The 25,606-nt window shown below is 54.5% G+C and overlaps 1 protein-coding gene and 1 long non-coding RNA gene across 8 annotated transcripts in view; one reads left to right on the top strand and one right to left on the bottom strand.

Moving 5' to 3' along the window:
* PIK3CD (phosphatidylinositol-4,5-bisphosphate 3-kinase catalytic subunit delta) overlaps positions 1 to 24,109 on the bottom strand; it is a 56,016-nt gene extending 31,907 nt beyond the window's left edge. For 2 of the 6 annotated variants that reach the window (XR_006713287.1, XM_045482071.1), the window contains exon 1: positions 23,988 to 24,109. The gene's annotated coding sequence lies outside the window, so the exon portion shown is untranslated. Of the gene's footprint in view, positions 1 to 1,022; positions 1,186 to 23,987 lie in introns of those variants that run through there. The other 4 variants (XM_045482074.1, XM_045482070.1, XM_045482075.1 and 1 more) reach the window with 4 other exon arrangements.
* LOC123599789 lies at positions 20,792 to 25,125 on the top strand. Of its 2 annotated transcripts, XR_006713289.1 has the most exons (3): positions 20,792 to 21,612; positions 23,208 to 23,297; positions 24,162 to 25,125. It is a non-coding gene; the product is annotated as an uncharacterized LOC123599789 (long non-coding RNA). The 2 variants fall into 2 exon arrangements; XR_006713288.1 differs by lacking the exon at positions 20,792 to 21,612 and having other exon boundaries at positions 22,599 to 23,297.
* Positions 25,126 to 25,606: the final 481 nt, after the last annotated feature.

Genomic DNA, 25,606 nt, shown 5'->3' with positions numbered 1-25,606 from the left:
GGAAAAGGTGTCTGTTCCAAGAATGTATTTCCCAGGACCAAGCTGGCATTCTCACTGCTGAGAGCCTAATTCCTGGAAGGATACCCCGTGGACCCTGCTTGGAACGCGGACTTGAATGGTCCCTTCGCTCAGCATCCAGGGGAAGGTGGTGAGGGCTTCCCAAGAGAAATGAGAAGTCAGCGCCAAGAGCCAAGGAAGAAATAACTTCCATTGCTGACCAATGGAGTTAACAGGAGGACAAAAACTCAGCAGCTCCGTCACAGGGAAATGAAACATGATTATAGAGAAAGCACTTTCAAAACGAGCAAAGACAAAGCAGAAAGCATGACGGAGCCGCGAGAAGGAAGAGTTAGGGGAGGCAAGAAGGAATTAGTCCTCAGGAATTCAGGTCAGGAAACAGGGAGCTGGGGCAGAATTCACAAGAGGGCGGCCAAGGAGGAGGCTCTTCCCGGAGGAAGGTGCGTCTTCTGCTCTGGCCCTCAACGCTGCCCAGGACCTCGGGATCTGGGTCCGCCGCCCTCCAGCCCTCTGGGTTCAAGGGCAAAGCTTGCGAGGCAACGCCAGGAACCGACACGGCGCAGGATGCTCCGTCCCGAATCGGGGACAGGGGGAGGGGAAGATGCGCACGGCAACTGCTGGGCCCCTGACAAGTAAACAGCTCGCCCAGAACAGGCGCGTCCGCGTCCGGAGCCCAGCTCAGGGCCCCCGCTCAACCCATCAAGGACGGCAGCGGGATACCCCGCATCCCCGCCCCCGCCCCGGAGGCACAAAAGGGATGCGTGGAGATCGGGAGAGCAGGAGAGCGTGAACCAGCCCGCACCAGAGAATCACAACGCGAGCGCGGCCCCCTGCCTCGGCCTCCCCAGCGGGGTCCGGTCCGCCCCGGGACGCGCGCGCCTCCCCCAGCCCCCACGCCCCTGTACCCCGATCGCCCCAGGCGGACAAAGCCCGGCGCTGGGCGGGGCTGGGTGTGCAGGGGGGCACTGGGACCCCGCAGACGCCCGCACAGGTGGGCTCCGTACCGGGTGTGGGTGCCGGGGGCGGGGCCCGAGCTCCCGGGAGACGGTTGCCCAGGGGACGCGGCGGGCGGGTCCCGGAGCTACTCGAGCCTCCCGGCGGCGGCGCCGAGCCCGCGGGGGCCTGAGGGCAGGCCCGCGGCGCGGAGCGGGCTAGCGGGGCAGCGGCGGAGGGGCGCGGCCCGGGGCGGGGCCCGGACAGCGGGCCGGCGTGGGCGGGGCCGGGGGCGGGGCGCCGGCCGGGGGCGGGGCCAGGGGCCGCCGCGCCGCGGGCACCGTCGGCAAATTCTGGCAGCCCCAGCCAGGCGGAGTGTCGGAGAGCCAGCGGCCGCGGGGAGCGGAGCGGACGCCGCTGCAAATCCTCCCCGGGCCCCCCGCTGCTCCGGCCGGGCGGGTAGCGCGTGTACCTGGAGCCGGGAGTCCCCCCCCCCCCCCGCAGCCGCCGCAGGACCCCGGGCGGCGTGCGCTCGCTGGCCCCGGCCCCGCTCCTGCCTGGTAGCCAGAGGATAGAAAGTGCCATTTGCAAAGGGAGAGAGGGCTGGTGGTCCGCCGGACCGCTTTCCGCTCCGGGGTTCCCCGGGAGTCACCAGAACGGGCGGGGCACCGCACCTCCGTCACAGATCGGGAGCAGGGGTCACCCGCCTAACCGGCCATCCCGGGCTCTGGGCTCCCATCCAGGGTGCAGGCTGTTCCCCGGCCGCTGGGCCTTCCTTTCCATCGGGGTTCCCCTTACGTGTCGGATTCGGGAGCTACATGGGTTTGCCAGGGACCTTCCCTAGGACATCCATTCACTACAATGAACTGTGTGCGCGCTGGCAGGGCGTTCGGGCAGGAACGCGGTAACCGCCCCCTGCACTTCGCTCCGATTTATCCGCGCATCGCCCTGCGAGGGGGTGCTGTTTTCTCCTCGGGGTGTGAAGGAGAAAAACGAAGCTCCGAGGGCAAGGAGACCCTCACGGGCACACACGTCCCCACGCAGCGGCAGAGCGAGCTTCGGAACCAGCTTGGTTGGGTACCGGGCTGCTACGCTTCTTGCCCTCGAATGTTCCACGTCCCTCAGAATGTGCTTTAGGGGCCACACGAGACTTCAAGCTTTGCCACCGCGGAGCTCAACATTAGGAGGGGCGTGTGAGGCTCAGAATCACCCAGGGGTGTCCCAGCGGACGCGGAGGGCATGGGGTGGAGGAAAGGGGCTTGAGGCCCACTCTTTGGTGGTCGTCTCCCACTGCATCCAGTGTTTCAGCCGAGCCCCGTGAGCCTCCCTCGGGCCCCAGCTCGCCGAGTGCACGCTAGGACAGAAAGGAGAAAAAGGGCCCTGAGCTCCGGGAATCTTGAAGAAACCCGGGATGAGAGGGCCAGGCGGCCGAGTTGCGGGAGGGGGGGGGGGAGGGGGGAACCCTCGATGACGTTGGTGTCCCTGTCCCCAGCATCTCAGGGCCAGAGGAGGCAACCCAGCCCCGAATGTCACAGACTTGCACTCACAAACACTCCCATACACATCATTCACTTACACACTCAGACACAATTATGTAAACTGACACACAGTAAGTCACATACCCCCTCACACGCACTCAGACACAGAGATCAAAGACACACACAGATGCACTTTCACAAAGACACACACCCACACACTCAATAATGTAAGCTGACACACGCTGTGGACACGGTGACCAGACACACTCACACCCATCGTGTCAACACACCGAACCTCCCCCAGCCACCCATGCGCTGGTGGTGCCCTTGGCGGATCACGTCTGGCGAAGGCGGAGCCTGGGCCACTGGATGGGGACCGCCCAGCTGGCCACCGGGTCCACCCCAGGGCTGTGCCCGCTGCTTGCTTCCACTTTGCCCTTCCCTCCTCCCACCTCCAGCCTGGGAAGGGGGGCTGAGCAGCAGGAGGCAGTCTGAAGGAGGTCTGGGTGGAGGAGGGCAGGCCTCCTGCAGGGCCGCCCTTGACTCCTGGGGGAGCCAGGAGCTGCGAGCGGGTGGGGTGCAGTGGAATGGGGGTGGGGGGGGAGGGTTGGAGTACCAGAATGAGAAGCCGCCAGAAGTCACAGACCCACCTTGGATGGGCTGACTGCTCTGAGTTCTCTGACAGCCATCCTGGCTGGGATAGGTAGTATCCCCAACAACCCCCAACCAGGAAAAGATAATGACCCGAGGGGGCCAAGGCCTGGAGATTTTCCAAGGGCAGACAGGCTTCCGTAGTTCCTCTCCCCCATCTTCAGGGTGGTGCCCTTCTCCCTAGGGGCCCAGTCCTGCAGACTTCCCTTTCTTTCCAGCATGCAAAGACAAGGTCCTATCAGCAATGGAACCCAATGGCATAGCTTGGGTTTCAAATTGGGGGCATCAGGTACTGGTTCCTAAGGAGCCAGAGGAAAATCCAGCATTCTTTGAAACAGCAAAAGCGACAAAAACTCATCCTGCCCATATTACAACGATGGACCGGAACCGCACCAACAAATGCAGAAAGATACATAACGTAATGATTTGTTTGGGAGAGAATGAAGTGAATTAATACAGATACAAGACAAGCCTCTAGCACAGTGCCCGGTGCATACAGTAATTGCTCAGTGTTTGCTCTCGTGGACGGGACGGGAAACATGCAGAGAGAGGCAGTGACTTGCTCAACGTCACACAGTCAGTGGCAGAGAGGAAAGAAAAACCAGTGTCCTGATTCCTCGTTCAGGGCTCAGGTATGTTGTTAGGTCCTTTCTGGAATCCAGACAAGGGTATAAAGAAATTAGTTTAGTGAATAAATAAATTGGTTTCACCACTCCACTCTTAAGAAATCAGAGTAAACAGAGAGATTAGATGCCGGCCCTTCTAATTGCTAAGGCGAAAAGGATGAGACCCTCTTTGTAAGTTCCCAAGGCAGGAAACCAGATGAACTTCTGTTCCCACCCGTGAGAACCCTTGCTCGGCTCAACAGGCTCCGTAAGATTATTTGCTCCCTGAGCTACTCTTCACTCCTGCAGCTGCCAGGTAACCTCACTGTGATAAAATGTCCCCTTCCCCCAGCTGCCCACCGATATCCCACCCACCAACCTCTCTGGGATTCCGGGGGGCTCTTCCTACTCAAATTTGGCACTCAGCATTGTAGGGGTTTAGCCTATGTCGTCCCCAAATATGCCACTTTGGCATACTGATTATTTTGAATTAAACATTTTTTTTAATGCTTATTTATTTTTGAGAGAGAGAGAGAGAGAGCAGGGGAGGGGCAGAGAGAGGAAGAGACACAGAATCCGAAGCAGGCTCCAGGCTCTGAGCTGTCAGCACAGAGCCCGAGGCGGGGCTCAAACCCACGAACCGTGAGATCATGACCCGAGCCGGAGTCGGTCGCCCAACCAACTGAGCCACCCAGGAGCCCCCTGATTATTTTCAATTAAGGGGATTCGAGAAACAACCGTGAATGAATGAAGGACACTGTGAACCTCCTTTGTCCCACGGAAAGCAGAGGCTACACCTCACATTTGAAAGGTACCCCTCCCTGCACCAGAAGGGCAGAAGGCATCCTGATCACCAGAGACTGGGAATTTAGGGCCAAGAAGGCCGTATAAACAAGCCTTGTTACTTCTTCACTAGTTTACTTCCCCCACCCAGACCCCTTTGTCTTGTCAATCCTTCATACACTTGTTTCTTGTCCAAGGAGAAGAGATTCCAGCTCTGGCGGCTTCTTTGAATCTCCTGTCTCTGCAGGGCTCCTACACTTTAGTGATTACATTTGTTTTTCTCCTGTTAATCTTTTTATCATGGGGTGAGGGTGGGGGTGCTCAGTCAAGAATCTAGAAGGGTAGAGGGGAATTTATTTTTCCTGCCCTACAGCATTTTTAGGTGTGATCAGATAAGATGCTGAGTGGAGACGGGAATAGGAATGCTACAGTCAGAAACAATACGATGCAACTAACAAGAAAAACAAAACAAAACCCAGCTACGTGTTTGTTTTAATTCTTTTAGGAAAAACAGAAGGGCTCTGGAAAATAATCCTCCTGGAAAGGGAGGACAGTTTCCACAGTTATTCACATAATCCCCCCGTGGCTTTTTGTTCCCCTGATGTTTCACTCTCCAGGCACACAGATCAGGGAGCCTAATTACAGGAGCGTCTGGCCCCGGCTCCCCGGCCATCTTCACATATTTCCATTCATCTCTGAGACTCTCACCACCAGTTAATTCAAAAAGTGGCTCATCTGTAGTTAAAAAGCGAAGCTAATTAGCATCTGGAGCTTCTTTCTTTTTTCCTGTGGCCAATTCCCCAAGCTTAAAGCAAAAGTCTGCCTTAATGGGCACTTTCTGAGTGTGTGACCTTGGGTGGAGGGGGCGGGAAGCAGAGGGGAGAAACGGGGGGTCACGTTCGCGGGGCTCACGCAAGCATACACCAAAAGCACTCGTGGCTGCAGAGGCTCTCCTGCGAGACGTAGGAACAGGAGTCCCTGGCGTTAGATCCGGATTTGGGGGAGTTTCCTAACCACTCCAGAGCGGTCTCCTCATCGGTAAAAGCGGGTGCCGGCACACAGTGCCCAGCTCGGCCAGCGGAGGCGAGGAGCAGTGGGACAGCATGCGGAGGGGGCCGCTGGCCAGGACCTGGCAGCGGGAGATCCGGCGATCCGCCGCCTCCCACCACCCTTTCCTGGAGTCTGAGGTTTGCAGTTCCAGAATGCGATCCTCGTGGGAGGACACCATGTCTGAGACCTCTTTGTATCTTTTATGGAAGAAAAGCTATTCCTTGTTTGTGGAGAAGATCAACTGTGAATACGTATTGGGCGAAATTAGGGGCAGGGGGATAAAGGGCACAACAGGGCTTTCATTGTGTGAGTCACACATCAAGGCTCAGGAAAGACATACCCTGGGGACTCACGAAACTGATCTTCTAGACGCTCCTTGTGAAGCTTCTAAATGTGTTTGAGAAGCCACTGAGGGCATGAAAATCAAACGAAGGGCTAGGAAATTTTTTTAAGCTGGGCCCCATTTGAAGAAGGTAGAAACACGAATCTGGTAGCATGAAAATAAACCTGATCACAGATGCACCGGAAAGATGGCTCAGTTAACAGGGCGCCCGGGCGGCTCAGTCGGTTAAGCGTCCGACTTCAGCTCAGGTCACGATCTCGCGGTCCGTGAGTTCGAGCCCCGCGACGGGCTCTGGGCTGACGGCTCGGAGCCTGGAGGCTGCTTCCGATTCTGTGTCTCCCTCTCTCTGCCCCTCCCCCATTCATGCTTTGTCTCTCTCTGTCTCAAAAGTAAATAAACGTTAAAAAAAAAAAATTAAAAAAAAAAAAAAAAGATGGCTCAGTTAAGATAGAGGGCGGGGGCTTGTCCGGGTCACTGGGTTAGATCCACTGCGGTCAGGTCCCAGTGTGCTAACTTGAGATACAAAGCTACTAACAACGTGAGGGCGCCTGGGTGGCTCAGTTGGCTGAGCATCCGACTCTTGGTTTCGGCTCAGGTCACAATCCCGGGGTCAGGGGATCGAGCCCCGCCTCCGGCTCTGAGCTGGGCGTGGGGTCTGCTAAAGATTCTCTCTCTTCCTCTGCCCCTCCCCACTGCACGCTCTCTCTCACTCCGCCTAAAATAAAATTAAAGCAAACAAACACACGAAAACTACAAGAGGCGCCTGGGTGGCTCAGTCTATTAAGTGTCCGACTCTTGGTTTCAGCTCAGGTCATGATCTCAGGGCTTCCTGGGTTGGAGCCCCTCAAGAGACTGCGCGGAACCTGCTTGGGCTTCTCTCTCTCTCCCTCTCTCTCTGTTCCTCCCCCACTTGCACTGTCTCTGTCTCTCTCAAACAATAAATAAATAAACAACCTTTAAAACAAAAAAAAAATAACACACATCATAGGGGCACCTGGGTGGCTCAGTCGGTTAAGTGTCTGACTTCAGCTCAGGTCATGATCTCACTATTCATGGGTTCAAGCCCCAGGTCGGGCCCTGTGTTGACAGCTCAGAGCCTGGAGCCTACTTCGGATTCTGTGTCTCCCTCTCTCTCCACCCCTTCCCTGCTCGTACTGTCTCTCTCTCTCTCTCTCTCTCTCTCTCAAAAATAAATAAACATTAAAAAAATCATAAAAAATCTAATAACAATATGGACAGCAGCAGCTCACATTTTCTGGCTCATACCCCAAGGCACTCATTGTGTCAAATACCTTACATTTATTGTGAAAGATTTAAGGAGGCAAATTCTTGAGCACTCCTCCCGTTGAGAGGTGGCTTCTCTGTCCCCTGCCCTTAAATCTGGGTGAGCTTGTGACTTCTTTAACCAAGAGAGTATAGCATGAGTGATGCTAAGTGACTTGAGAGGTTAGGTCGTAAAAGGCCACGCAGCATTCGCCTTGGTCGTGAACCGAACTCCAACGCTTGCCCTTGGAGCTCTGTGCGTTAAGAAGGAAGTGTGGCTGCCCCCAGTCGCCATGCCCCCCAGTGAAGCCCAAGCCAGAAAGAGTAGCCATGTGTAGGCACTCAGGTAACAGTCCCATCTGAGCCCAAGCTTTGAGTCATCTCCAGCCAAGCAACTAGACATGAGAGAAGAAACTTCCAGAGGATTCCAGCTCCCAAGCTGTTCGAGTTATTGGCAGCCTCCTGAGAATCTTCCCAGCTGACCCTGGGCATCCTGGAGCTGACCCAAGCCATCCTTCTGAGCCCTTCCTGAGCTTCTGACCCACGCAATAGGTGAACATAACAAAAGTTATGGCTTCGTACCTCTAAGTTTCGTGTGGTTTCTTAGGCAGCAGCAGATACCTGGAACTTCGATTATCTCCTTAAATACTCAAAACAACCCCATGAGAGAGTTCTCATCATCTCCATGAAGAAACTAAGGTCCAAGACTTCCCCAAAGCTACACAGTAAGTGACAGAACTATGGGTCAGACCCGCCTTTAACCACCACCTAAAACTCCTCACGACAACTCATCCTACTCGTTAGGGGATGAGGCCTGGTTTTTTAATGCATGATATATGCCCAGTTAAACAAGCCCTGATTCTGCCCCTCCGGACGGTCTCGTGGGCCATCTGGGAAAAGAAGTTGTCTCTAGCGACTTCTATTCGATGGCATGAGCCAGTGCCTTGCCGGGAAGTGTCGGACCCACTGCGATGGGTCTTGCGGACCGTTCTCGACAAGAATGAAAGGAAATCCAAAACCCGGCTCATCGATTTGATGGATACGCATATAGAATTCACAAACACCTGGAGAGATCATCTGTAAGAATGATTCTATGGGAAGTGGGTAAATCTGGCCAAGTGCGATGAACAGACTTACATGCTCAATTCCCCGGTTACAAATACAGAGTGGGGAAAGGCGGAAGAGGCCTAAACGGAGCGTGGAGACCAGACAACCCACAGGCGACCCAAGGCTCATCCAGAGGCAGCCCTGTGGGCCCTGCATGAACAAGCTGGCCGGGTGCCAGCCATTCACAAAAGGGCCATTCTCCGTATGAAACCACACCCACTTATTTGCCCCTCCTGATATTCACACGTCTTTGCAGCCGTCCCCCATATTACAGCAGCGTTGGTCTATGGGACCAAAAGAATATGGCAGAGTGAGGCGGGTCACCTTCAAGATTACGTTCACAGAAACTGTGGGGCCTCAGTCTTGAGCTCTTGGTCTCTCTTTGTCTATGAGATAAGCCGGCCGCCATGTTGTAAGGACACTCAAGCTGCCCCGCGAAGAAGCCCATATGGGGGGTGGGGATGGAGATACCTGGCCATCAGCAGGAGAGCCGCTGAGGCCTGCCAACAGACCAGCTTCAGACACCTTCAGCCCCAGCTGGTTCCAGATTCTGGACCCTACGGAAACTGTGGGATGATAACTAGTGTTTGTTGTTTACGCTGCTAAGTTTTGGGGTGATTTGTCACACAGCAATAGACAACTCCTACACCACCCGTGGCGGCTGTGTTCCTTGCTGTGTGGCCCAGCACCTGCTCTAGGCTTAGTACAACAGAGGCTCCCTCAACACTCACGACTGAGTAAACGATCAGTACAAACAACCCCTCTACTGTAACTGTATGAGTCAGACATGTTTCTGAAGAAGAGGCAACAGGCTGAGTGAAAGAAACCGGCCACGAAAGACCACATCCTGTATGATTTCATTTACATGAAATGTCCAGAACAGGCAAGTCCACAGACACAGAAAATAGATTCGTGGTCGCCGAGGGCCAGGGAGACTGGGGAGAAATGGGAGTGGCTGCTAATGGGAGTGAGGAGGCTTCTTTCCGGATCTATGAAAATGTTCTAGAATCGATTATCGTGACAGTCGCGTAACTCCGGGAATATGTGAAGACCACCGTGACGTGCACCTTAAGTGAAATATCGAGATTGTTTTATGGAGAAAGGAGGAGGAGGAAGGAGCTCAGGCAAGGTCACCGGTCCCGAGGAGGGAGTGGCACCCTGGGAGGCCGGCCACCAGCAAGGCTGGAGAAACTTGCATCGGAGGGGTCTCCCCATGCCTGGGGCAGAGACCAGGGTGCTAAGGTCTAAGGGTAGCTGACCGATGCCTCGGTGTCGTGGTGGGGGATGCTCAGGGCCACCACCCTCCCTCCCCCCAACTTGGCAAGAAGACGTTTCTCTGCTGCTCTCACAGGGAGACCGTGCCTGGTCTCAAGCTGCCTGGAGCCCGACATGCCGAGCCCGGACACGGCCCTGCACTCCTGTCCTCCAGAGATGATGCCACCTGCCCATAGTGTGCACCCAGACCACAGACACCCTTCTACCTGCCCCAGCCAAGGCCCTTCAGGCAGAAGGAGGGCCACAGCACCGCAGGCTGCAACTGTCCCGAAGGTCGGCTGGCCCCATTAAGGAGCTGAACCTACAGGACAGAGTCACCAAATGATCCAGGGAAGTCGATGCCTGCTGAAAGCCCCCACCCCCACCCCGAAGGAGCCGAGAATTTAAGACAAAAGAAAGGATTTAAAGATCACAGAGTAAACTTGCACGCAGTACCTAGGAGGTGGTCAAGGCTGAAAACAGAAGCAGCTTCAAAACAGACTTGGAACGAGTTGTAGGGCAAGCACGTCTCACAGAGACCTCAGGGGTACTTGGAATCTTCTGACCCGCTCTGGCCTTTGACGTTGGTTTTGAAATCAGCATCCCATAATGCAGAGAAGCCAACAGTTGGACCCAAACCGTCCTTTAGTGCACCCTAATGAATCTAGGACGAACTTGGGGAACACCCAGGAGCCCCGTGACCTTATCCTGTAGGAGCCTTTTTCTGGGGGAGAAGTCCGTGATCTTTCAGCAGATTTTCAAAAGGATTTAAAATCTGAGAAAGATTAGGAACCCCCGGGAGGTGGGATCTTCTAGGATAGGTAGATGATGGATTTTTTTTCTTCCTTTGGCAAATCTGGACTTTACAAACATTTCATAACTAGCTTGTATTGATTCTATACGATTAAACAATATATAGGGTCGCCCGGTGGCTCAGTCGGTTAAGCTTCCGATTTCGGCTTAGGTCACCATCTCACAGTTCGTGAGTTCGAGCCCCGCACCGGGCTCTGTGCTGACGGCTCAGAGCCTGGAGCCTGCTTCGGATTCTGTGTCTGCCTCTCTCTCTGCCCCTCCTCCACTCATGCTCTGTCTCTCTCTCTCTCTCTCTCTCTCTCTCAAGAATGAATAAACATCAAAAAGTTGGAAATATGTATGTATAGTATACATGTATACACACATTTCTAAAACATAGCACATATTAAAAAAACAAACAAACACCCACATGCAATATCCCCGCCTATGATACCCGGAAGACCTCGACTTCCCTAATATCAAGACCCCTAAATAATTAATACCTTTTATTTATTTTTCTTCCAATTTTGTTTCTTTTTTAATTTAAATCTTAGTTCACATAGTGCAATACTGGTTTCAGGAGTAGAATTCAGTGATTCATCACTTACATGTGACACTCAGTGTGCATCCCAGGTGTCCTCCTTTTAGCCCATCCCCCCACCAGCACCCTCCAGCGACCCTCGGTTTGTTCTCTGTGTTTAAGAGTCTCTTATGGTTTGCCTGCCTCCCTGATTTTATTTTTCCTTCCCTTCCCCTGTGTTCATCTGTTTTGTTTCTTAAATTCCACAGATGAATGAAGTCATATGATATTTATCTTTCTCTGATCTATCTCACCTAGTGCATAACAGACTGTAGCTCCATCAACATTGTTGCAAATGGCAAGACTTCATTTTTTTGGATCACCGTGTAATATTCCAATAAATGTCTTTTAAAACTGGGGCGCCTGGGTGGCTCAGTCAGTTAAGCCTCCGACTTCCGCTCGGGTCATGATCTTACAGCTTGTGAGTTCGAGCCCCACACTGAGCTGCCCGCTGTCAGCCCAGAGCCTGCTTCGGCTCCTCTGTCACCCTCTCTCTCCACCCGTCTCCTGCTCGTGCTCCCTCCCTCCCTCTCTCAAAAATAAATGAACATTAAAAATATATCTTTGGGGCACCTGGGTAGCTGAGTCGGTTAAGCGTCCAAATTGAGCTCAGGTCATGATCTCATGGCTCGTGAGTTTGAGCCCCGAGTCGGGCTCTGTGCTGACAGCTCAGAGCCTGGAGCCTGCTTTGGATTCTCCTCCCTCTGTCTCTTCCCCTCTCCCACTCTGTCTCTCTCTCTCTCTCAAAAAGAAATAAACATTAAAATAAATAAATGCATACGTACATAAATCTTTTAAAATTGCAAAGTCCCCTTTCCTTTTCTGTCCTGACCCCTAATCTAGTCGCCTACACACACACACACACACACACACACACACACACAGACGGTGGCAATGGAGATGGGCTCCCTCCTTGAGGGTCTCAAGCTAAGTGGCAACCTACCCCATTCTCCTGGCATCTGCTCTGCAGCTGGCTGCCTGCCCCGTCACTCAATACTCCGGTTCCCCAGCTGGCCATGGGCTTATGTGACCGCCTCCTCTCCTGTTCCCACGAGACCCCCAACCTGCAGAGTGTTGAGGACAATACACAGTGCCCCTGAACACCTCCTTCCATCACCCATCGTCTGGTCAGTCTCTCCTTGGCAAGTGCCCCCTCCCAGAGCAGGGCTCCGGGCCACTTCTGCCCCTGGGAGCTTCTGGGGTAAGTCCGAACTCTCCAGAACAACAGCTTAGCGTCATTTATCAGGCAGCAGCATCCATCCCCGGGCCCCTGCCATCAGCCAGCAACTGTAGGTGCCTTATGTCTGTTCTCTCCTTCCATCGCCCCGCCAAGCCCCTCAGGCAGGCCGTGTGTTTTGTAAAAGAGGAAAGCGGGGCTCAAGCAGCTTACGGCTGCACCGCTACCGAACGGGAGAGGCAGATCTGGATCCGGGTCGACTCGGGCGGCCTCTCTTACTGAGGTGACGCGCCACCTGGATCGGCGCAAGGGAACTAGATTTGGGCCATCGGCGGGAAAGACACCTGAGTCCCGCTGCCCTGTGTCACCCACCAGCTTGAGGACTCTCCCAGGGACTTCCCGCAAAAGGTTCAAGAGCTGGGCGAGGAAGGGATTGAGATTTCAGACGCCAGGCCCGGCTTCTTCGGGACCGAGGGGCAGAATGGGCACCACTGGGCAGACGGGGGCGGGGCTGGGTGCAGAAGCTGCATTCTCTTGGCCTCTGTCCCTGCGGAGGACCAGAGCCCAGGATGCCAACTCTACCAGAGACGAAGGACCAGCAAGAATAGGCTGCCTGGAGCCCAGCTAAGTCCTGGGGGCGGAGGGGAAGGGTGAGAATGGGCAGGGAAACCCCTCTGCAGAGCCACTGACTCCCGGAGGCCTGCCCGCCCCCCACTCCTGCCTGGGGTCCAGATCCCCCGGCCCCGACCAAATGCTCCCTCCCGAATGCAGCCACATTCGGAGACAACACAGCACAGGCGTTAGGAACACACCCTGCCACTTCCTCGCTGGGCGATACCTAAGTAAGTTGCTAAGGCTTTCTGTGACTCAGTTTCCCCATCGATAAAGCAGGGATCACAATAGAACTTATAAGAATAAATTCGTAGGGGCACCAGGGCAGCTCAGTCGGTTAAGCATCGGACTCCAAATTTCGGTTCAGGTCATGATCTCGCGTTTGTGGGATGGGTCCCCGCATGGATTCGGGGGGGGGTGCTCCGTGCTGACAGAAGCCTGCTTGGGATTCTCACTCTCTGCCCCTCCCCTGCTCGCGCATTCTTCCTCTTAAAATAAATTTAAAGACTTAAAAACAAAAAGAATAAATGTGTACTTTCAAAGTGCCCACGAACCACCTAGCACAGAGCAGGTACAACAAAAGTGTCACCGTTACTATGAGACAAAGAAATGGCAGGATTAACAACAGGTGGCGATTCTGAGCTGGCTGACGGGGAAACTTGCAAGTTCGAATGCTCGCTGACTGGATCCGCAGAAAAAGAAACTGGTCTGCAATGCCTCCCTTCTAGAGCCCATGGTGCCTGTTCTTGGAGGGAGGGGCTGGTGGGGTTCGGACGGGAGCTCTAACCCGCCTCTGGCACCTGTTCTGGGATTCCTACGTTCCTCCGTCAGTCTCCACCTCGACCGAGCAGAATCAGGGGCGAATTGGGCTCTCCAGTCCCTCTTTGACGCTTGCCGGCCGATGGCCAGAGCTGGCGGTTAGAAGAGAAGTAGGATGAAGTAAGATGTGTACAGACAGAGCTGTTTCTATGATAGTGAAGCAGAATGTTTTAGAAACCCCAAGAGGAGCCACTAAAACAAACTCTCCATCTCGTTAGAATGCGCAAGGCAGAGAAAAGTTTGATCAATGATCAAAGTTTACAGGGACCATCCCCTGCAGTGGGTCCCTGCTCAGAATGAAGCCCTTGGCCTTGCATTAGTACATCCATGAACCGACGTACGTGTATATGTGTTAAATTAAAATGCTTGGATTCCAAAGGGAGCGTTTTTTTTTTTTAAGTTATTTACTTACTTATTTTGAGAGAGACAGAAAGTGAGTGTGAGTGGGGGAGGGGCAGAGAGCGAGGGGGACAGAAGTTCCAAAGCGGGCTCTGCGCTGACAGCAGAGACCCAGATGCGGGGTTCGAACTCACAAACCGTGAGATCATGAGATCGTGACCTGAGTCAAAGTCAGATGCTTATCCGACTGAGCCACGCAGGCGCCCTTGAAGGGTAGCATTTTAAGACTCTCTACAGGAGCCAGAGTTTCAGCTACTCAACCAACGAATCACATAGGAGAAAAGGACTCCTATTAAACTGCATTTCTTTTTAAAAAATTTTTTTTTCAACGTTTATTTTATTTTTGGGACAGAGAGAGACAGAGCATGAACGGGGGAGGGGCAGAGAGAGAGGGAGACACAGAATCGGAAACAGGCTCCAGGCTCTGAGCCATCAGCCCCAGAGCCCAACGCGGGGCTTGAACTCACGGACCGCGAGATCGTGACCTGGCTGAAGTCGGACGCTTAACCAACTGCGCCACCCAGGCGCCCCTTAAACTGCATTTCTTGTCGTGATTGCGGCCAATCATCCTTCACGTCGTGTTGCCCTAACCCGCGCTTTTAAACTACAGTGGGAGACACTGTCCTGGGAGTAGCGGAGGCCACAGGAGAAACACAAGCGTCTTCCCGGAGCGTCCATCTGACTCAACGTTTAGGGAGAAATATTCCTCATGGTAAAATAAACACGGGCTTATCATGGAATAGAATGTAAAATTAACGTTTGCGTTAAAAATAAAACTGGAAGCTTCAAAGCAAGGTCATGGCTGCAGTAGGCTGCACAAGGCCAGGGATGCACACTGCATCCCTCTAGCTGGAGAAGCATGGTCCACGAGGGCCAAGGTCATTGCCAGCCACCACACCGTCTCCCAACCACTTTCCCACAAACCTGCGGCATCAGGGCTCCTGGGATGGCTGTCCCCAGGACCTCACCCACTCCGTAGCCCCCGTCTTGCTGCTGCTGCTCAGAGATGACAGGGCCAGCCAGAGTCCCCTGCCATAGCCAAGGGCATTGGATGGCAGGTCGCTCTCATCCGCTCTCATCCAGGTCAGGTGGGCTAGTCCAGGGACCGCTCCTGCAACCCCCCTCCCCGCGGGAAGCAAGAAACAGTCTGGAAAGATCCCCGCTCTTGTGCCCCAAGCTCCTTTAGACCCTAAAGGGTTAGAACGAGCTGGAAAAAACAAACCTTTGGGCTTTGACCCACCTCAGAGGAGCAGGCTGATATCAAAGGACAAAGCCATCCCAACCTGTACCTCTAAAATGGTGGTATTGGGGCGCCTGGGTGGGGGGCTCAGTGGGTTGGGTCCCACTCTTGACTTTAGGTCATGACTTCAGGTCATGAACTCACAGTTCGTGGGATCGAGCCCTGCATCGCGTTCTGTGCTGATGGCACGGAGCCTGCTTGGGATTCTCTCTGTCCCTCTGTCTCTGTCTCTCTCTCTCTCTGCCCCTCCCTGACTTCTGGGTGCACTCTCTCTCTCTCTCTCACTCTCAAAATAAATAAACTTTAAAATAAATAAATAAAATGGTGGCATGTATTGCCACATGCTCTGGGCATTCCATATGGGTCAGTCCCGGGAGGGCCAAATAAGGTAATGGGTGGATTGACTTTACCCCACAAGCAAAACCTTAATGATCTGTGACAGAGACGCCGGTCCTTTAAAGTCCATTCCTGCCCGTAACGGAGGCTGCAAAGATTCATTCATCCGATGGCAAAAACGGCAATTTTTCGCGAGCCTGTTACTTGTTACAGGTTTTTCCTCATTTCTAATCTTCATGACAACCCAGTAAAAAAGGTACTTGTTCCCAATTTTCAGGAGAAAACTGGAGGCTCGGAGAGGGAAAGTACCTCGCCAGGTCATCCGTGTGTCCACACCCAAAGCCAGGACCTTGACTGTCATCCCAAGTTCTGACTGTTGACCCTAAGTTCCTTTCTACTCATCCGTGCGACTCTGTGCCCTTGCACTTTGTTGCCCACTGGGAATATGAAGCCACACATGTCTCAAGAAACTACGGCAGGGGCGCCCGGGGGGCTCAGTCGGTTGGGCGTCTGACTCTTGATTTCGGCTCAGGTCATGATCTCACAGTTCCTGAGTTCGAGCACCGCATCGGCTCTGTGCTGACGGTGTGAAATCTGCTTGGGAATCTCTCTCTCTGTCCTCCCCCCAAATAAATGAATAAACATACCCCCCCACACACACACATATTTGACGGGCTGCTGCATTTAATTAAAAAAAAAAAAAAAAAAAAAGACCACAATTCATCACTGGTTTCCAAATGGCAGCAGATGGGCTGTGTTATTCAAATATTCGCGGCATCACACAATGGGGAAGGGAACAAAGATTCGGGACCCAGTGATCCGGCTCTTGGACCCAGAAGCAGAGACTGGGGAGGGGGAAGTTGAGGGTTCTGGGTGTTTTTCCCCCTAAAAGAAACTTCTCGAGAAGAGGTTGAGACCCAGATCTCGGTTTCGTTAACTTCCTCCCCAGACCCAGGTCAGCAGCAGAGGAAAACGCGTGCATTTAAGCACACGTAAACTCTGGGTGCCTACCGACATCCGCCATCTGGGGCTACCTGAGGTCCAGCTGAGAGGAGGGTGACTCCCACCTTCCCCCAGGGGGCTTCAAAAGCGGGCTTCAGGGGCAGCAGCCCATACTGGTGCCCAAACCCAGGGGTCCTGCCCTTGAAATGCCTGCCTCGGTTTCCTAAACTGTTCGAAGCAGCAGCTGGATGTCAAGAGGGGAACAGCCACCAAGATGAACTCTGGACTCAACCATTAGCGAGGCTTTGTGTGTCATCTGCATGCCACGGGGGCTGCAGGACCCCAGGGGAACGGGGTCCTGGAGAAGCAGCCCTGTGGGGGCCTCCTGATTCTGGGCAGCTGGTGGCAGCCCAGGGACGTTAAGTATCCACCTGGCACAGGTTCGTTCATCTGCTTGCGTTAGGGAGGCTCACACCCAAATCCAAGCAGACAGCCACGGGCACCGTCCACTTGATCAAGAGGACGGCGGTCAGCTCAGCTTCCTTCTAGGACTGTCTACGTTTGTAGCGAAAAACCGACCCTTGTGCTTAACCTAATTCGCTTTGGCGTGAGTGTATACCGTCTCCCCTTGTTGAAACAAGATGAATCTTGAGGGCGAATGAAGAGTTGTTAAATGAGAATAACGCTGAAAGCAGGAACAGCTACTATTTACTGAGTATCGACTATGTGATTCGTAATGTTCCTCATCTACTTTGTCTCATTTAATCCTTGAGACATCCTTACAGATAGGCCGTGTTAGCTTCATTTCACAGAGGAGGAAACTGAGGATCAGAGAAGGTAAGTCATCTATTCAAGGTCACACAGCCGGGAAGTGGGGATGCTAAGGTTTTGAATCGGAATCCACCCAATTCCAGAGATCAAGGGTTTATTTAACCGCGGCATTACGCTGCAGCAAACTTCATGTCATACGTACACCTAGAGCCGAAAAGGAAGCTATTTAACCTCATTAGCAATAAGAGAAACACATTACCTAGGAGTAAAACGTTTCTGCCCAGTATTCTTCAACACTAGTGAACGAGTTGTGAAACTTGTATGTATCACTAGGATAAACGGATCCAGTCTTTCTTGGAAAACCATTTCGCAGGAAGAACCACAAAAACACTCAATGGCGTTAATAAAATAATTCTTGAATGTGGGAAAAGTCATACACCTGAAAATGTCAATGACGGTATTCTGAGAGTCTCGTGTGCGTGTGTGTGTGGAGGCATGCGCGTGTGTGCACGCGCGTGTGTGCGTCTGGAAGCAACATAAATGTGCCCCAACGGAGGATTCTTGAGAAAATGATGGTGCCCCTCAGGACGCTCACCGCGCCACTGAAAAGGATGGCTTGTTACGAAGCAAAGCGGAAAAATGCTAATGAGCCCACATTAAGTGAAAAAAAGCAAACCACAAAAGCACATGCCCAGCTCCTCAAAACCTTAAGCACAGGATTACCAACCATATGATCCAGCAAATTCCACTTCTGGGCACATACCCAAAAGAATTCAAAGCAAGGATCTGAACAGATATCTGTAGATCCACGTTCACAGGCGTCAAAAGACAGAAGCAACCCAGGTATCCAAGGACGGACGAGTGGATAAACACAATGGCATCGACTTACGACGGAGGGTTATTCTGCCTTCAAGAGGAAGTTCTAACACGCGCGGCAACAGGGATGAGCCGCGAGGACATTCTGCTAAGTGAAATGAGCCAGTCACAAAAGGACAAACATTGTATGACTCCACTCACAGAAGGTGCGGAAGGCAGTCACATTCATAGAGACGGAAAGCAGAATGGTGGTTGCCAGATGCGGTGGGGGGTGGGGGGGTGGGGGGTGGCGGAGGGGGGTGGCGGGGAGAGGGAAGAATGGGGCGTTATTGCTTAATGGGGACACGGTTTCAATTTTGCAAGATGAAAACGCTCTGGAGAAGGCAATCCGGGTTGCACAACGATATGAATGTGCTAAATGCCGCGGAACTGTATATGGTCCAAAGGGGAAGTTTTCTTGTGTCTGTTTTACAATTGAGGCGTAAAAATTAATATACAGGGGCGCCTCCGAGGCTCAGTTGAGCATCCGACTCCTCGTTTCAGCTCAGGTCATGATCTCGCGGTTCGTGGGTTCGGGCCCACGCGCTGATGGTGCGGACGGAGCCTGCTTGGGATTCTCTCTCTACCCCTCTCTCTGCCCCTCCCCTGCTTGTGCACGTGCCTTCTCTCTCTCTCAAAATCAATAAAAATAAACTTAAAAAAAAAATATATATATATATATAAAAACACGTGCTTACTAGGGACAACGATATTAAAAATGCACCCCCCTTGGGGCGCCTGGGTGGCGCAGTCGGTTAAGCGTCTGACTTCAGCCAGGTCACGATCTCGCGGTCCGTGAGTTCGAGCCCCGCATCGGGCTCTGGGCTGATGGCTCAGAGCCTGGAGCCTGTTTCCGATTCTGTGTCTCCCTCTCTCTCTGCCCCTCCCCCGTTCATGCTCTGTCTCTCTCTGTCCCAAAAATAAATAAACGTTGAAAAAAAAAAAAATTTAAAAAATGCACCCCCCCAAGCGGGTAAAGGAACTCAGATCGGCAGTGTCTGTGTTGGGGTTAGTGGGATAAGGATCGTTATGAATCCACCCACCGTCTCCTTCACAGGCATTTGTGTGTTTTGCCGTGTGGCCGTGCGCCTGGCCCTTCACACGTGAACGGCACATGAAATCCTACAGACTGAGGGTCACACTAGCGTGACCACTGGGGATTCTGAGGCTCAGAAGGGTTAAGTGATTTGCCGAAGGTCACTTAGCAGATAAAAAGAAGTTGAGATTAAGACCCAGTCTGGCTGGCTCCAAAGATAGAATTTTTTCTTCCACCGAGGCAATCCCTCCACCCGGTCTGTACCCCACCCCACCCCACCCCACCATACTTAAGTGACTTTTCAAAGTTTCAATAACAGGGCTGTCATCTTGCCTCCCTGTTGATAAGAACATACTTCTCCCGGATTTCACAACCAAAGCAAAGAGTCGCAATGCACGCGTGCTCCACTCCTGCCCCAGGGAGGGAGGCAGGAGAGTGGCCCTGCCCTCCAGAGACCCGGAAGTCCTGGAGCACTCCCTGTCGCCCCCCCTGGTCCTCATCCTTAACCTCCTACAAGCTTCACTGACCGGGATTGGGTGGGGGGACTCCCAATCCCTTTCGGCCACCACCCCATCCCACAGCCCAGGCCCTCAGCAGGACCGGCAGACCCAGCAGCAAAACCGAGCCCTGCCCCCACCTCTCCTGGGGGCTGTTCAACAGAGGAAACTCCAAAACGTCTGGGGCTGTGTGGCCCCAGACAGAGGGTGGGGGGAGCCCTGGCCGGGAGGGGCCCTGAGCAGAGAAGGAGTTGTTTTTGAAGAGAAAGAGGGAAGGTCAGGAGGGAGACAGGAGGACTTAGAACTTAGCTCCTTCAAGCCTGGGAGTTGTCTTTTCTTGTCCCTGGGGAGGGGGCTGCGGTGGGAGCCAGTTCACAAAGCTGGGGGAAAGGGAAGCTGGAGACAGGCGAGGGAGAGGGGAGACTGGGAAGCAGCCGCAGGGGGCCGGGAAGCAGGGACAAGATAACCCTGTCCAGCACCTTCCCAGAAGATCCTGTCCATCTGCAGTGGGCTGAAGGGTGGCCCTAAAAAGATATGTCCGTGTCTCAATGCTCGGAACCTGTGGATTCTTTGGGAAAATCATTATGCAGAGAAAGGGTCTCTGCCGATGTAATTAACTTAAGGATGGGCCCCAAATCCAATGACAAGCGTCCTTTAAGAGACAACAGAAAGACACAGACCCAGGGGAGAAGGCCACGTGAAGAGGGCACAGAGAGTGGAGTGAGGTTGCCACCAGCCAAGGACAGCCTGGAGCCACCAGGAGCTGGGAGAGGCCGGAAGGATTCTTCCCTGGGCCCCTGGAGGGAGTAAGGCCTTGGTGACACCTTGCCTCTGAACTTCTGAGCTCCAGAACTGTGAGAAAAGAGATTCCTGCTGCTTTAAGGCACAAAATGTGGGGTAATTTGTTACAGCGGCCACAGGAAACAGATACAGCATCATTCCAGGACATAAATCCAACTTTGCTCCCTTTCTGTCACTGTTCCTTCCCCCCACCCCTGTGCCCCACTCTTCTGGCATTTTCTCTAAGCGGAAAGCATTTCCCCCAAAGCGAATGAAACAGAAGCTAACTGAAATACCACTTTAGAAATGCCACACCCATTACTACGATCGCTCTCCCTCTTGGCCCAGAAAGTAGGAGGCCTTGGAGAGCACCCATTTCTAGGAGAAGCCCTGACCCTTATCTGAGGGGAAGCTAGGTTATCACTCCTGGGGAGGGAAGGGGGGGGGGTTCTCATACACACACAGGCCACAGCAGCTGGAGCTTTTGCTGCACCCGACCTCAGGCCCCGGGGACTGGGCTGGCCCCCAGGGAGCAGAGAGTGGGCCATATTTTGGTACAACCCACAGAAAGTCGCAGTGTTTGGCTGCAAGGAAAGAGCGGGGAGGGAGGTTCCCGGGTTTTTAATTTTTTTTTTTTTTTCCATCTTGAAACTGGCAGCATTTCTGATATGATTGCGGGGGATTTCCACCAACCAAATTAAAGAAAATTCAGTTTTAGCGTTAGCTGCAAGGAGAGAGGAGTTTTGCAACCTTTGTCATTTATGAAATACTGGCAGTGGCACAGAGAGAATGTCTGCCTCCCTCCCAACGATTCAGACTCCTGCCATCCTGCAGCCGGTGGTCAATTACCACACGCCTCTGCCATCAGACAGGGTGGTGGTCAATTACTGCATCCCTCCACCATCAGACCGGTGGGCACTCCCTGATCCTCCTGGAGCGCTTCCCCCTGGACCTGCCCGACAACAGCTTTGCCGGGAAACGTGTCTGTCCCCTGGGGAGTGGCTGAAAGAGGTCCCACCGTAAGGAAACATTTGGTGAGGCCCCACGCCCCAGCATCAGACCCACAGTAGCAGCTGGCTTCTGGGAGGGAGGGAACTGCTCTCTAAACAAAAATGGTTTTGAAAAATAAGCCAGCCAAAGGGGAACTGCTTCATGAGTTACACATTCACTTCTCCCTTTAACTGTGCAGTTGAAGAAAAAACAAGGTGAAGCAGGAACTGACCCCACGTTCACATCCCCTTGAACTCTCTGGACACAGCAGCACTGGGAGTACTGGCTAACCAGGCCTGAGGTTGGTCTCTAAGTATGTGTGTCTTGCAAGCCCCCCACCCACAGGGCTGGTACCCTCCCTGCCTGCCTTGTTCTTAACATAGCCCCTGTGAGGGGGGATCTCAAGAAATACCTATTAGACACAGTAAAGAAAGAGAAAAGTCCTGCTGGCAGGGGACCATCTGCGTGGCCAGGGGCGCCTCTGGGGCACTTGCCCTAATTCCAGAAGCATCGGTATTTGCAGAGTGGCCAGCACTGTTTCTAAACGTGGGCAGAGGAGGTGGGGGGAGTGGGGCTCAGAAAGAGGCACGCTTGGATGTCTTAGAACAGGCTGCTGTGAACTCGTTTTCAAGAACACGGTTCCCCGCACCCCAGGGGGTCCTCCATTACTTGTAGGACCTCGTCAAATCCCCGAAAGAACCAATCTCTGCGTGTGCAAGACAGTGCTCTCAGGAGGCAGGATGGATGGAATCCTAAAGTCAAGAAATCAATCCACAGCAAGGCGTGGAAATGCTAAAGGGTTGGCAATTTCTGCTCTAGAGAGCAGAAGACAAAGTTCTAGTCCAATCTCCTCGTGTTTGGCGGCAGCCTCCTTAATTAGCAGGGTCTTTACCCCCACTGAGGCCCGTCAAACCCGGCGGCTGACAGCAGCAGAGGCTTTTACAGGGGTTATCAGGGTGGGTACCTTAGAGGCTGCGTCTTTGAAAGGGCACCCCAAGAGTCCCCATCCCTACATCAAGAGGACATTTAGGGAATATTTTCGTTAATCTGCGAGCCACAGCACCTACAGGCGACTAAACACTTCGGTGGTGGAAGGTACTGACTGGGGGTTTGGATCAGCTACTTGGAAATTGCGTGGGTGGGCAAGTTTAACTTTTCTGGGCCTCAGTTTCCTCCACTGGAAAGTGGAGACGACATCATTCAGGTCCTATGATTGTTTAACTGAAAACATCTGGAAAAACGATCGGTTCTTTGGGAGGGCTGGAAAGAGTCCCAAGGGTACCATTCACTCGACGACGGCAATACCAAGGCACTGCCAGGCACTCCAGCGGCGTCCTCTGTCCTGGAAGCCAGCAGTGGGATGGATCGGTTTCAAAGTCCCTTTGGAGCAGGGAACTGTCTCCTCGAAGCCCTTGAAAGAGGACCCCCGCCCCCGGAAGGCACTCCTGCCCCACATACACGCGCGACGGTGTAGGACATCTCTGAGGGTGGCGCGCAACGGGGCTTTCTGCGGGAGCCCAGGTGCAGAAGCCCCCCCCCCCAGTCTGTTGGGGTTCGAGACCCTCCTTCCGGGGGACCTGATCCAAGTGAAAGCCGCTCGGTCATTCGAGAGCTCCAGAGCGCTCCATCCGCAAACTGGGCAGGTGCAAGGGTGCCTCGGGACGACCTGGTACAGGGACCGCCAGCCTGGGCCGCCCCAGGCGCCCCCACCCCAGCCCGGGAAATCGCATCCCCGCCCTCGCCCCCGCCGGGAGAGCACAATTCGGGGTCTCACATCAGTCCTTACTCTCCGGACCCCATCTCCCCACCAGGGCAGAGCATCACCGGCTACGTGCCCCCCCACCCCCACCCCGCATCCTGGTCGCCACGAAAGATCTCCCTGTTCCCCTCTCCTAGATTTCAAGGGAAGTGCAGAGAAGGAAGCCTAAATAAAAACAGGAAACCCGATTTTAAAAAAGAAGAAGCCTCATTCTGGCTGAATTACGGGTAAGAGTATTAAAAAGAAGTGGGGGGGGGGGGGGGGAAAGAGTCCGGAAATGCAAAGCTGGAGGCGGTTTTGCCGCCGTAACCCGGGCTCAGCCGCAGATCCGGGGGCTGGTCTCCGCCGGCGACTGCAGTAAACACGAGGCAAGCGGCGCCCTAGGCCCGGGGCCCCCAGGCCCGACGGGCGGGGCCGGAGCGGAGGGGGGGGGGGCGCCCGGCGGACTCGACTCCGGTTGCTCCCCACTCCCCGGGGACCTTGCTCGTCCGCGCCGGCGAGGGCGCGCAGGGCCAGGGCGCCGCGGAGCGTGCGCGCCCCTCTCCCCGCGCCCGGGCCGGGGCACCGGGCCGCACCGCCGGTGGGAGCGCGGCCGGCCGGGACGCCCCCTCGGCCGGCGGGCCAGCGCTCGGGGCAGGGCGCACGCGGCTGAGCGCCCGCCGCTCCCGGGAAGTCCCCGTCGGGCTCCGCGGGGCGCGCAGCAGCGGCGCAGGGAAGCTGTGCGCTCCCGGGTCCCGGCGGCCGGCCCCGGTGGGGGGCGCGCCTCGCCGGGCTCGCCGGACGCGGGAGGCGCACCGGTGGTGCGCGCCGGGAGACGCCCGCGAGCAGGTCCCCGGGGCCCCCGAAGCCCCCGCAGCCCCCCGGTGCCAGCGCCCTCTCCCCCACCTCCCCAGACGCAGCCGGAGGCGAGCGCTTACCGGTCCCGGCGCGGCCGGCAGGGGCTGGGCGGCTCGGCCCGGCGGCCGCTAGGAGCCAGCGCGCTGGGCGCGAGTGAGCCTCGAGGGAGGGAGGCGGGGCGCGGTGGGGGCGCCCCGCCTGCTGACAGCCCGCACACTCCACTTCCCACTTTGTTTCCTTTTTACTTGCAACAGGAAAACAACAGGTCCTCCTGCCGCCTGTCTGCACCTCCCGCCCTCCCTCCGCCCCCAAATCCGCACCCCGTCTGCGGCCTGAGGGGCATCATCCCAGGTGTGTCTGTAAAGCTGCATCTTGCCCGTCTTCAAAACAAGCGTTCTTTTTATACAAAGGAAAACAACTAAATAAAGGTCCTAAAGCCCACGCCTTCACATTCACACACCAAAGAATTTCCACGGTGGCCAGAGGAAGGCTGGAGGGCGGGAGACGGAGGCGGTGGCTGCAGCTCTTGGCGCCCGGGGAGTCCCCCCATCCCACCCTGCCCCGCCGCCCGCCGAGAGCGCAGTAGCTGGGCGCCAGGGAGGGTACAGGAGGCCTGGGAGACGAGACTGGAGCGCAGAGTTCCACGGGCTCGGCCCTGGGGGGAAAGCTGTGGTCTCCTCGCTTGGGGGAGTCAAGACCATGGGGGGGGGGGGGAGTCGCCAGATTACAAAAGTGGCTTAGAAATCCTTCTAGGGCGCGGTGGGGGAAGAGTCAAGTCAATTGCTTACACAAACAATGACTTAAAGGACCCTCCCCCCTCCGGTGTGGGAGCTAAAGCCCCTGTTTGGTCTCCTTGGAGAGATGTGGAAACTGAGGCCTGGAGAGGGGCTGTTTCTACCCAAGTGATCCGCCGGCCTCCCAGCGCCAGCGCGGGCCCAGCTCTGGCTGCAGCAAAGGAAGGAGCAGAGCCCTCGGTTTCCAGCCAGGAAAGGGCAAGCGTAGGTTACTGAAGGCTTCCCGTTTTCTGAGGTTTCCAAACACCTGTCCCAGCCCTGCTTTTACCAGTCGGCAATTTAAACAATTTTGCTCCCTGCTTTCCAGAGGTCGGTGTAAGAAGCCGACGCGTGGGGCCTGCTGTGGATTTGGGGTCTCCTTCTCTCTCTGCCCCCTCCCCTGCTCGTGCTCTCTCTCTCTCTCTCTCAAAAATGAATTTGTTTTGGGGCGCCTGGGTGGCGCAGTCGGTTAAGCGTCCGACTTCAGCCAGGTCACGATCTCGCAGTCCGTGAGTTCGAGCCCCGCGTCGGGCTCTGGGCTGATGGCTCAGAGCCTGGAGCCTGTTTCCGATTCTGTGTCTCCCTCTCTCTCTGCCCCTCCCCCGTTCATGCTCTGTCTCTCTCTGTCCCAAAAATAAATAAACGTTGAAAAAAAAATTAAAAAAAAAAAAAGAATTTGTTTTAATTAAAAAAAAAAAAGAAAAAAGAATTAAAAAAAAGAAGCTTCGCTTTCCTGAAAACCCGGCACATTTCCCTTTAGAGACCACACCGTGGGACTTCTCTCCTTCTGTGCCTGTAGTGCCGGGAGATTCAGGCCGACTGTAACCCCAAGCACAGTCATCGCTAGATAGACTTGCCTCCCGCCTTCCTCTCTATGGTTTCTGATCTCTCTTTTCTTATTTTATTTTTAACTATTGTCCGGTGCA

The sequence above is a fragment of the Leopardus geoffroyi genome, chromosome C1 (assembly GCF_018350155.1).
Source record: "Leopardus geoffroyi isolate Oge1 chromosome C1, O.geoffroyi_Oge1_pat1.0, whole genome shotgun sequence".
Lineage (NCBI taxonomy): Eukaryota > Metazoa > Chordata > Mammalia > Carnivora > Felidae > Leopardus > Leopardus geoffroyi.
The sequence above is the reverse complement of the archived record's forward strand: the minus strand, read 5'-3'. Positions and strand labels throughout refer to the sequence as shown.